General features: G+C 51.9%; 1 pseudogene; it reads left to right on the top strand.

Annotated features, from left to right (window-relative positions):
• The first annotated feature begins 669 nt into the window (after positions 1-669).
• LOC102456126 (olfactory receptor 6N1-like) lies at positions 670-1,638 on the top strand (annotated as a pseudogene).
• The last annotated feature ends 5,538 nt before the right edge of the window (positions 1,639-7,176 follow it).

Here is a 7,176-nt window from a genome sequence, read left to right as displayed (position 1 = left end):
ATATACATTTATTTATTGGGTTTAAAAAAATGTAAACAGCCTCGAATATTTTAGATAGAGAGGCGGGGTAAAAATATTTTGAATAAATCAATAAATTGACATGTCTCTGAATTATAATCCTTAGTGTTTGCACGTGCCCAGCGTGGCATAGATCACTTTGCTACCTGCCCTCTGAATTATTTACAACGAGCAGATTTACCTGGGAAAGAAAATTTGTAATGGAATTTCTTATTCTGAGCCAGGAAGTTGCTTCGGTTCCGTTCCCGTGACTCAGGAGAGGAGCCCAGTTTAGCGGGCCGTCCAGGGAAGAGTAGAGGAGCCTAAGTGCACGTCCGTTCTAGTCTGAAAAGCCGTTTTGCTCCCACACTTCGCTCCGGCTGCTAAGCAACACGACTGTGTTTTAAGGAGGTTGCAGTGGCTGTATGATTAGTCGACGGTTCCTCAAAGAAGGAAAAGCAGGCTCCTAATACCCAGGCCCGCTGTGTGTAGACAAGGCACTAGGACCAGGTCCAGGTTTAAGAGTGAGTTGCAGCCTTGAGAAAGGAGTGGTCCTTAGCGTCCACAGATAAGGGGCAGAGGGGTAGTTAGCCCGTTGACCATGGCATGCCCATTTGGACATAACTGGATTGTGCTGATACCTTTCTCCGTGTCTTTTCCCTAGAGGTGAAGATGGCTGGTAGCGCCCAGGAGAACTTCACGGTCGGCATCACGGAATTCATCCTTCTGGGATTTGGTAACCTCCGTGACCTGCAGATCTTCCTTTTTGCCACGTGTCTGGTTATTTACCTTGTAACGGTGACTGGGAACCTCCTCATTCTCACAGTGGTGATAGCCGATGGGGGCCTCCACACCCCCATGTACTTTTTCCTGAGCAATTTGTCCCTACTGGAGATCTGCTATACCTCCACCGTTGCCCCCAAGATGCTCAGGATCTTCCTGACCCCCCGGGAAACGATTCCTTTTGCCGGGTGTCTGGCTCAGTTGTATATTTTTGGTTCAATGACTGTGACAGAGTGCTGTCTCCTATCAATCATGTCCTACGACCGGTACGTTGCCATCTGCCAGCCTTTGCGCTACGCTGCCATGATGAACATCAACGTTTGCCTCCAGCTAACAGCAGGGTGCTGGGTCACCGGGTTCCTGGCTCCCCTGGCCACAGTGGTTTGGACATCCCGGCTCCCGTTCTGTGCGTCCAATGACGTCGACCATTTCGTTTGTGACTTTGTGCCTCTGCACACGACAGCTTGAGCAGACACACATGCCGTCCAGTCGCTGTCTTTCATCATCTGTGCCTGTGTGGGCCTTCTCCCATTTCTACTGACCCTGACTTCTTATTACAAGATTATATTGACCGTCTCTAGGATCCCTTCCACCGTGGGGAAACAGAAAACCTTCTCTACCTGCTCCTCACACCTTCTGGTCGTTAGTATTTTCTATGGGACTGTCATTCTGGTCTACGGGGCCCCCGTTGGGAACCACTCACCAGAGATAAACAAAGTCTTCTCCATGCTCTATGCTGTGGTGTCTCCCATGTTCAACCCCATCATCTACAGCCTGAGAAACAAGGAGGTCCGAGACGCCTTGAGACGGGTCACCAGGAAAGCAGCGAGTCTCCTAAAAGGCGGGACTGTCCAATAAGGCGACGGGATGGATGGAAAGGGGGGAACAATGAAAATCAGCAAGGTTTTGAAGGCTGAGTGCATTATACGATTTCAGCGGATCCTTTGTACGTTAATGCGTCCTTGGTCGACGGTTGTCTCCTAACGGTGGTGTAACCGTGTGTATCTTCCTGTCACGTTCCAGTCAAACTTCCAAACTTCTAGAAATGCATTTGATAAATGATTAACACCCTGTGGCTCTTGGCCTCCTTTCCACTCCCTGGGGAGACAATGAAGTGAAGGTTTGGTTTGGTTTTAGCCTGCTGATTTACCTTTGCTATTAAGGGCACTTGCAGCCACTTAAAGCCTCCTGCTTGTACCTAATAAAGTCACTTTTATTTAATCTCAAGCTCTGTTCCTGGGCTGGAGAAGACCAGGAGATCTGGCCCAGCAAGACAACTGGCCAATATCTTAAAAGCCAACAGCAAGGGAAACAGAGAAACGATGCCCCAAAGATTTTTTCACTAGCAGCTGTGTCTTTACTAGGTAATGTATTCAAGGTGTGCGTGTCGCTGGACACTGATGACCTGGCACAGTGGTCCATATGACACCGAAGCTCTGCATTGATTTGATTCCTCTTCTTCTGATCTTAGAAGATTAGGGTTGGAAGAAGTTGCACTGCCTTAGACCTACTGAGGAATAAAGCCAGACAAGGGTGGATTGGAGCTGTATGGCTTTTGGGATTATTTATTGACACTGATTCTTAAGAGTAAGGTGAGCCACACACACACATCACAGTCACGCTGGCAGTATGGATGTGTAAGTGCGGTGTGGATTACTTTGGATTTTGCTGGTGGCGGGCGTCCGCTTCCCGAAGACTCGGCCATGAGGTTCCTTAGGAGATCCCTTCGGATCTTCAGGAGGCTTCACTTCCTCCGAGCTGGTCCCAGGCTTCTGCTGGGATGTTACATCTTGTCCAGGAGAGCGAGCGATTTTCTGGCCACTTCTCAGTGAATTTATCTGCTTCCAGGGTCTTTGTCTGCATTAAAACATCACAGAGCCTACACGGCCATTTTGGTTGGGTATTTCCCATTCAACCCCTGACACACACTCTCCACAGATCACACGCATATTCATGAGTAACGTGGTTTCTAGGTAAGTTACCAGACCCCTACAATAAACTGAATTTTTGACATGCGAAAAGGCCCCAATGTAAACACTAAGGGTGTGTCTAGACTACATGCCTCCTTCGACGGAGGCATGTAGATTAGCCAGATCGGAAGAGGGAAATGAAGCCGCGATTAAAATAATCGCGGCTTCATTTAAATTTAAATGGCTGCCCCGATCTGCCGATCAGCTGTTTGTCGGCAGATCGGGGGAGTCTGAACGCGATGCCCCGACAAAGAAGCCTTTCTTCATCGGCACAGGTAAACCTGGTTTCACGAGGCTTACCTGTGTCGATGAAGAAAGGCTTCTTTGTCGGGGCATCGCGTCCAGACTCCCCCGATCTGCCGACAAACAGCTGATCGGCAGATCGGGGCAGCCATTTAAATTTAAATGAAGCCGCGATTATTTTAATCGCGGCTTCATTTCCCTCTTCCGATCTGGCTAATCTACATGCCTCCGTCGAAGGAGGCATGTAGTCTAGACACACCCTAAGAGCTCAGGGGTCAAGCAAAAGGCGAAAACAGAGGGGTATGTCCAGCCAGTGGTGAGGAGGAGCGGGGGGTCATATCCGACTGGTTACAGAAGAGACCTCTGGAGGTCACCGAATCCAACCCTCCTCCCCCTCTTCTTCTAGAAATGTGCACCTCTCTTATCAGTCCGAATTTCCATCCATCTGTGCGGCTTTTTGTCCAAGAACTCCTCCTAAACTATAAGAGCGAGGGCCACCAAATACGGCAGAAAGCTTCCTCTTCTGCTCGCTTAAAGCCAGGCTAGGGTTTGGTTGTGCCAGGACAACAGGATACAGGCAGTCCCCAGGTTATGTACAAGATAGGGACAATAGGTTTGTTCTTAAGTTGAATTTGTATGTAAGTCGGAACTGGCTCCAGATTCAGCTGCTGCCACTGAAACTGACCAGGGGCTGACTACAGGAAGCGGGAGGCAGAGTTGCTCTGCCCCCAGCTTCCTGGAATCAGCCTGATCAGTTTCAACAGCTGCTGAATCTGGAGCCTGAACAGCTGGGGTGCTGCCCAGTAGGTTCCCACAGGACCAACCCGGCAGCACCCCAGCTGCTCTACCTGAGGCGTCCCGCAGCAAAAGCCTGGTCTGCTGGGGGGGGGGGCACACTAGCTGCGCCCCCTCCCCCCCCAGCAGACCAGGGAGACCTGAGCAAAGCCGCATAGGCGGAGGGACCCCGCCGCCCGTGTGGCTTTGCTCCTGTCTCCCTGGTCTGCTGGGGGGGTCCAGCGGCTTTGCTGGACCCCCCCAGCAGACCAGGGAGACCGGGAGAAGCTTTTCTCACCCCGGAGGACAGGGGTGGCGACCCGCCGCCCGTGAGCTCCGGGGCGAGAAAAGCCCCATTCGTAAGTGCGGAGTCGGATCCGCGTAAGTTGGGGACTGCCTGTATAAGGTTGCTAGCAGTCCCATATTATGATGGATGTTCCTTATTTAAATAAAATAATTGCCCAGCCCTAAGTCAGTCTGGGAAACCATTGGTTGTATATTTCAATCAGGAGTGGTTAGACCTGCAATCCAGGATGTAGAGGGGTGTGTGTGTGTTTTATTTATATATACATATAATACTGATCCTGGCAATTCCTATGTTCTTAGAAGCATATGCAACTAATGTTGAATTCTACATAACAGACTTTGCTATACAATTGGTGTAGAATACTCCAAGTGTGAGAGATGAAGATGGTGGTAGTATCACTTAAAATTATTACCTTGCTGTTTATTTAAAAAATGCATAATTCCAGATCAAAAGTATTGAATAAAAGTCCAGAGAGCTGCAATTTTCATGTAAAGAATTACTAACAGGATCATATTTGAGTAGCAAAGTTTGGATCTAGACTTAATCAAACTTGTCCAAATTTCATGGCAGTTGTTTTTTGTTCAGAACCCTAACTTATAAAATACATTATAATGGAAACTCTAAATCATTCAGGAAATGTTATTTTTTTAAGTTATCCCATAGTGTGGAAGAAATTGGCTAACTACAGGCAGTCCCCGGGTTACGTACAAGATAGGGACTGTAGGTTTGTTCTTAAGTTGAATCTGTATGTAATCTGTATGACTGGCTGATTCCAGGAAGCCCGGGGCAGAGCAACTCTGCCTGGGGCTTCCTGTAGTCAGCGCTGGTCAGTTTCAGCAGCGGCTGACTTGGGGACGCCTGGGGCAGAGCAGCTGGGGTGCTGCTGGGTTGCTCCAGTAGCGCCGCTCCTCGGCACTACTGGACCAACCCAGCAGCACCCAAGCTGCTCTGCCCCAGGCGTCCTGATTCAGCCGCTGCTGAAACTGACCAGCAGTGGCTGAATCAGGACGCCTGGGGCAGAGCAGCTGGGGTGCTGCCTGGTTGGTCCAGTAGCGCCCAGAGCGGCGCTACGGGACCAACTGGCAGCGCCCCAGCTGCTGTACCACAGGCGTCCAGAGCAAAGCCGCTGAGCACGGGGGCAGCGGGACAGCCCAGACGTGCCGTGGCTGTCCTGCTGCCCTCGGGCTCCGCGGCTTTGCTCTGCTTTGCTCCCCGTCTCCCTGGTCTGCAGACCAGGGGGACGGGGAGCAAAGCGGCGGAACACGCGGGCAGCGGACAGCCCTCCGCGGCTTTGCTCTGCTTTGCTCCCTGTCTCCTTGGGCTGTCCGCTGCCCGCGTGTTCCGCCGCTTTGCTCCCCGTCCCCCTGGTCTGCAGACCAGGGAGACGGGGAGCAAAGCAGAGCAAAGCCGCGGAGCCCGAGGACAGCAGGACAGCCACGGCACGTCTAGGCTGTCCCGCTGCCCCCGTGCTCCATGGCTTTGCTTCCTCTCCCTGGTCTGCTGGAGACCAGGGAAACGGCCCGGTTCGTAAGTGCGGATCCGACATAAGTTGGATCCGCGTAACTCGGGGACTGCCTGTATATCTGGAAGGGGTGTGATAGCTGAGATAGTAATACTCAGCTATGACCACAAGGGGGCAGCAAGTGGCCAGCTGCATGGTCCCTCCAACCCCAGCCTGCCCCAGGGTTGGCTACCGTACAGCCCCAGCCCGCCCAGGCCGTCCCTGGCCCACCATGCCATGCAGCCCCACCCGCACCCTGGTCTATCCCCATGGAGCAGCCACCAAACATGGTGCATGACCCCTCCGGGCTGACCCCAGGGAGAGGCCAATAGGAGGCCTGTGCCCCCCTTTCCCCGAGCCAGTCCCATGGAGAATCTTGTGGGTGGGCAGCACGTCCCCTACCATCCTGGGCTAGTCCCGGTGAGTGCCGGCCGGCATGCTGTGCAGCAAAAACCTCCACAGCCTGCCTCAGGGTTGATCTGCCAGCCTTATTCACTGTCTACCCTAAGCCCCTACCTCCTCCCCTGAGCCTCCTGCTCAATACCCTGAGCCACTCTTGCACTGATTCATGCACCCCTGCACACTGCTCAGAGCCCCCCATCCGCCAGTCCTGCACTCCTCCACACTCAAGGCCCCCTTCCTGAAGGACCTGGGCAATGCTGGATAAGTCTTCTGGTAGATACTATAACAAATTTCAAACTAATGTCAACTATTTCTTCACACAGCACTGTGTCAACCTGTGGAACTCCTTGCAAGAGGATTTTGAGAAGACCAGGACTTTAACAGGGTTCAAAAAAAGAACTAGATAAATGCATAGGTCCACCAATACTTAAAGCCAGGATGGGTAGGAATTGTATTCTCTAACCTGTTAGAAGGTAGGAATGAGGGACAGGAGAGGGATCACTTTCTGATTCCCTGTTCTGTTCCCTCCGTCTGGGGCACCTGCCATTGGCCATTGATGGAGGACAGGACTCTGGTCTAGATGGACCTTTAGTCTGATCCAGTTTGGCTGTTCTTATGGTTCCATCTGCTTTCACCTCTGTGGGTTAATTGGCCCATAAACAATGGTGACCCAAATCTAAACTCAGTAGCTTTGGTAAAATACAACATGTGCTAATCAGGGTTTTATTGATTGAAACTGGGAATGTGAGTTGGGCACCTAACTCCCTTAGGGCCCCAGCTGTGTTTGCTTTTCCTACAGCTCTGGTCTACACATTCCAGTTTGCCGTTGATCTCCAGGGGGTGCGCTCGGCTTGTTTGTGCGCACACCAGACACACTCCTGTGTTTCTCAGCATCCTCCCCCGCGGGATCCACCAGCAGGACTGAAATTGGGCTTCACCAGGGAGTCCGAGTGGCAACGTGATAAAAAGGCCCCTTCGTGCCAGGGGCTCAGAACAACCGCCCCGATTTTCAAGCCCTGCAGAATGCGCGCTCCCTGTCTCGTTTGAATGGACGGCGTTCCCGGGTACGTCACTTCAGTGTGCATCCATGTCAGTCACTGCCACCTGCTTCCTGCTGTGAGGGCAAACGCCACCCATGTTTGAGCTGGGATGGAACAGGAGCAGAGCGTCAACCCAGGTGAGATATTCCAGTTCCCTTA

Source organism: Pelodiscus sinensis, chromosome 30 (assembly GCF_052426305.1).
Source record: "Pelodiscus sinensis isolate ZL-2025 chromosome 30, ASM5242630v1, whole genome shotgun sequence".
Lineage (NCBI taxonomy): Eukaryota > Metazoa > Chordata > Testudines > Trionychidae > Pelodiscus > Pelodiscus sinensis.
The sequence above is the reverse complement of the archived record's forward strand: the minus strand, read 5'-3'. Positions and strand labels throughout refer to the sequence as shown.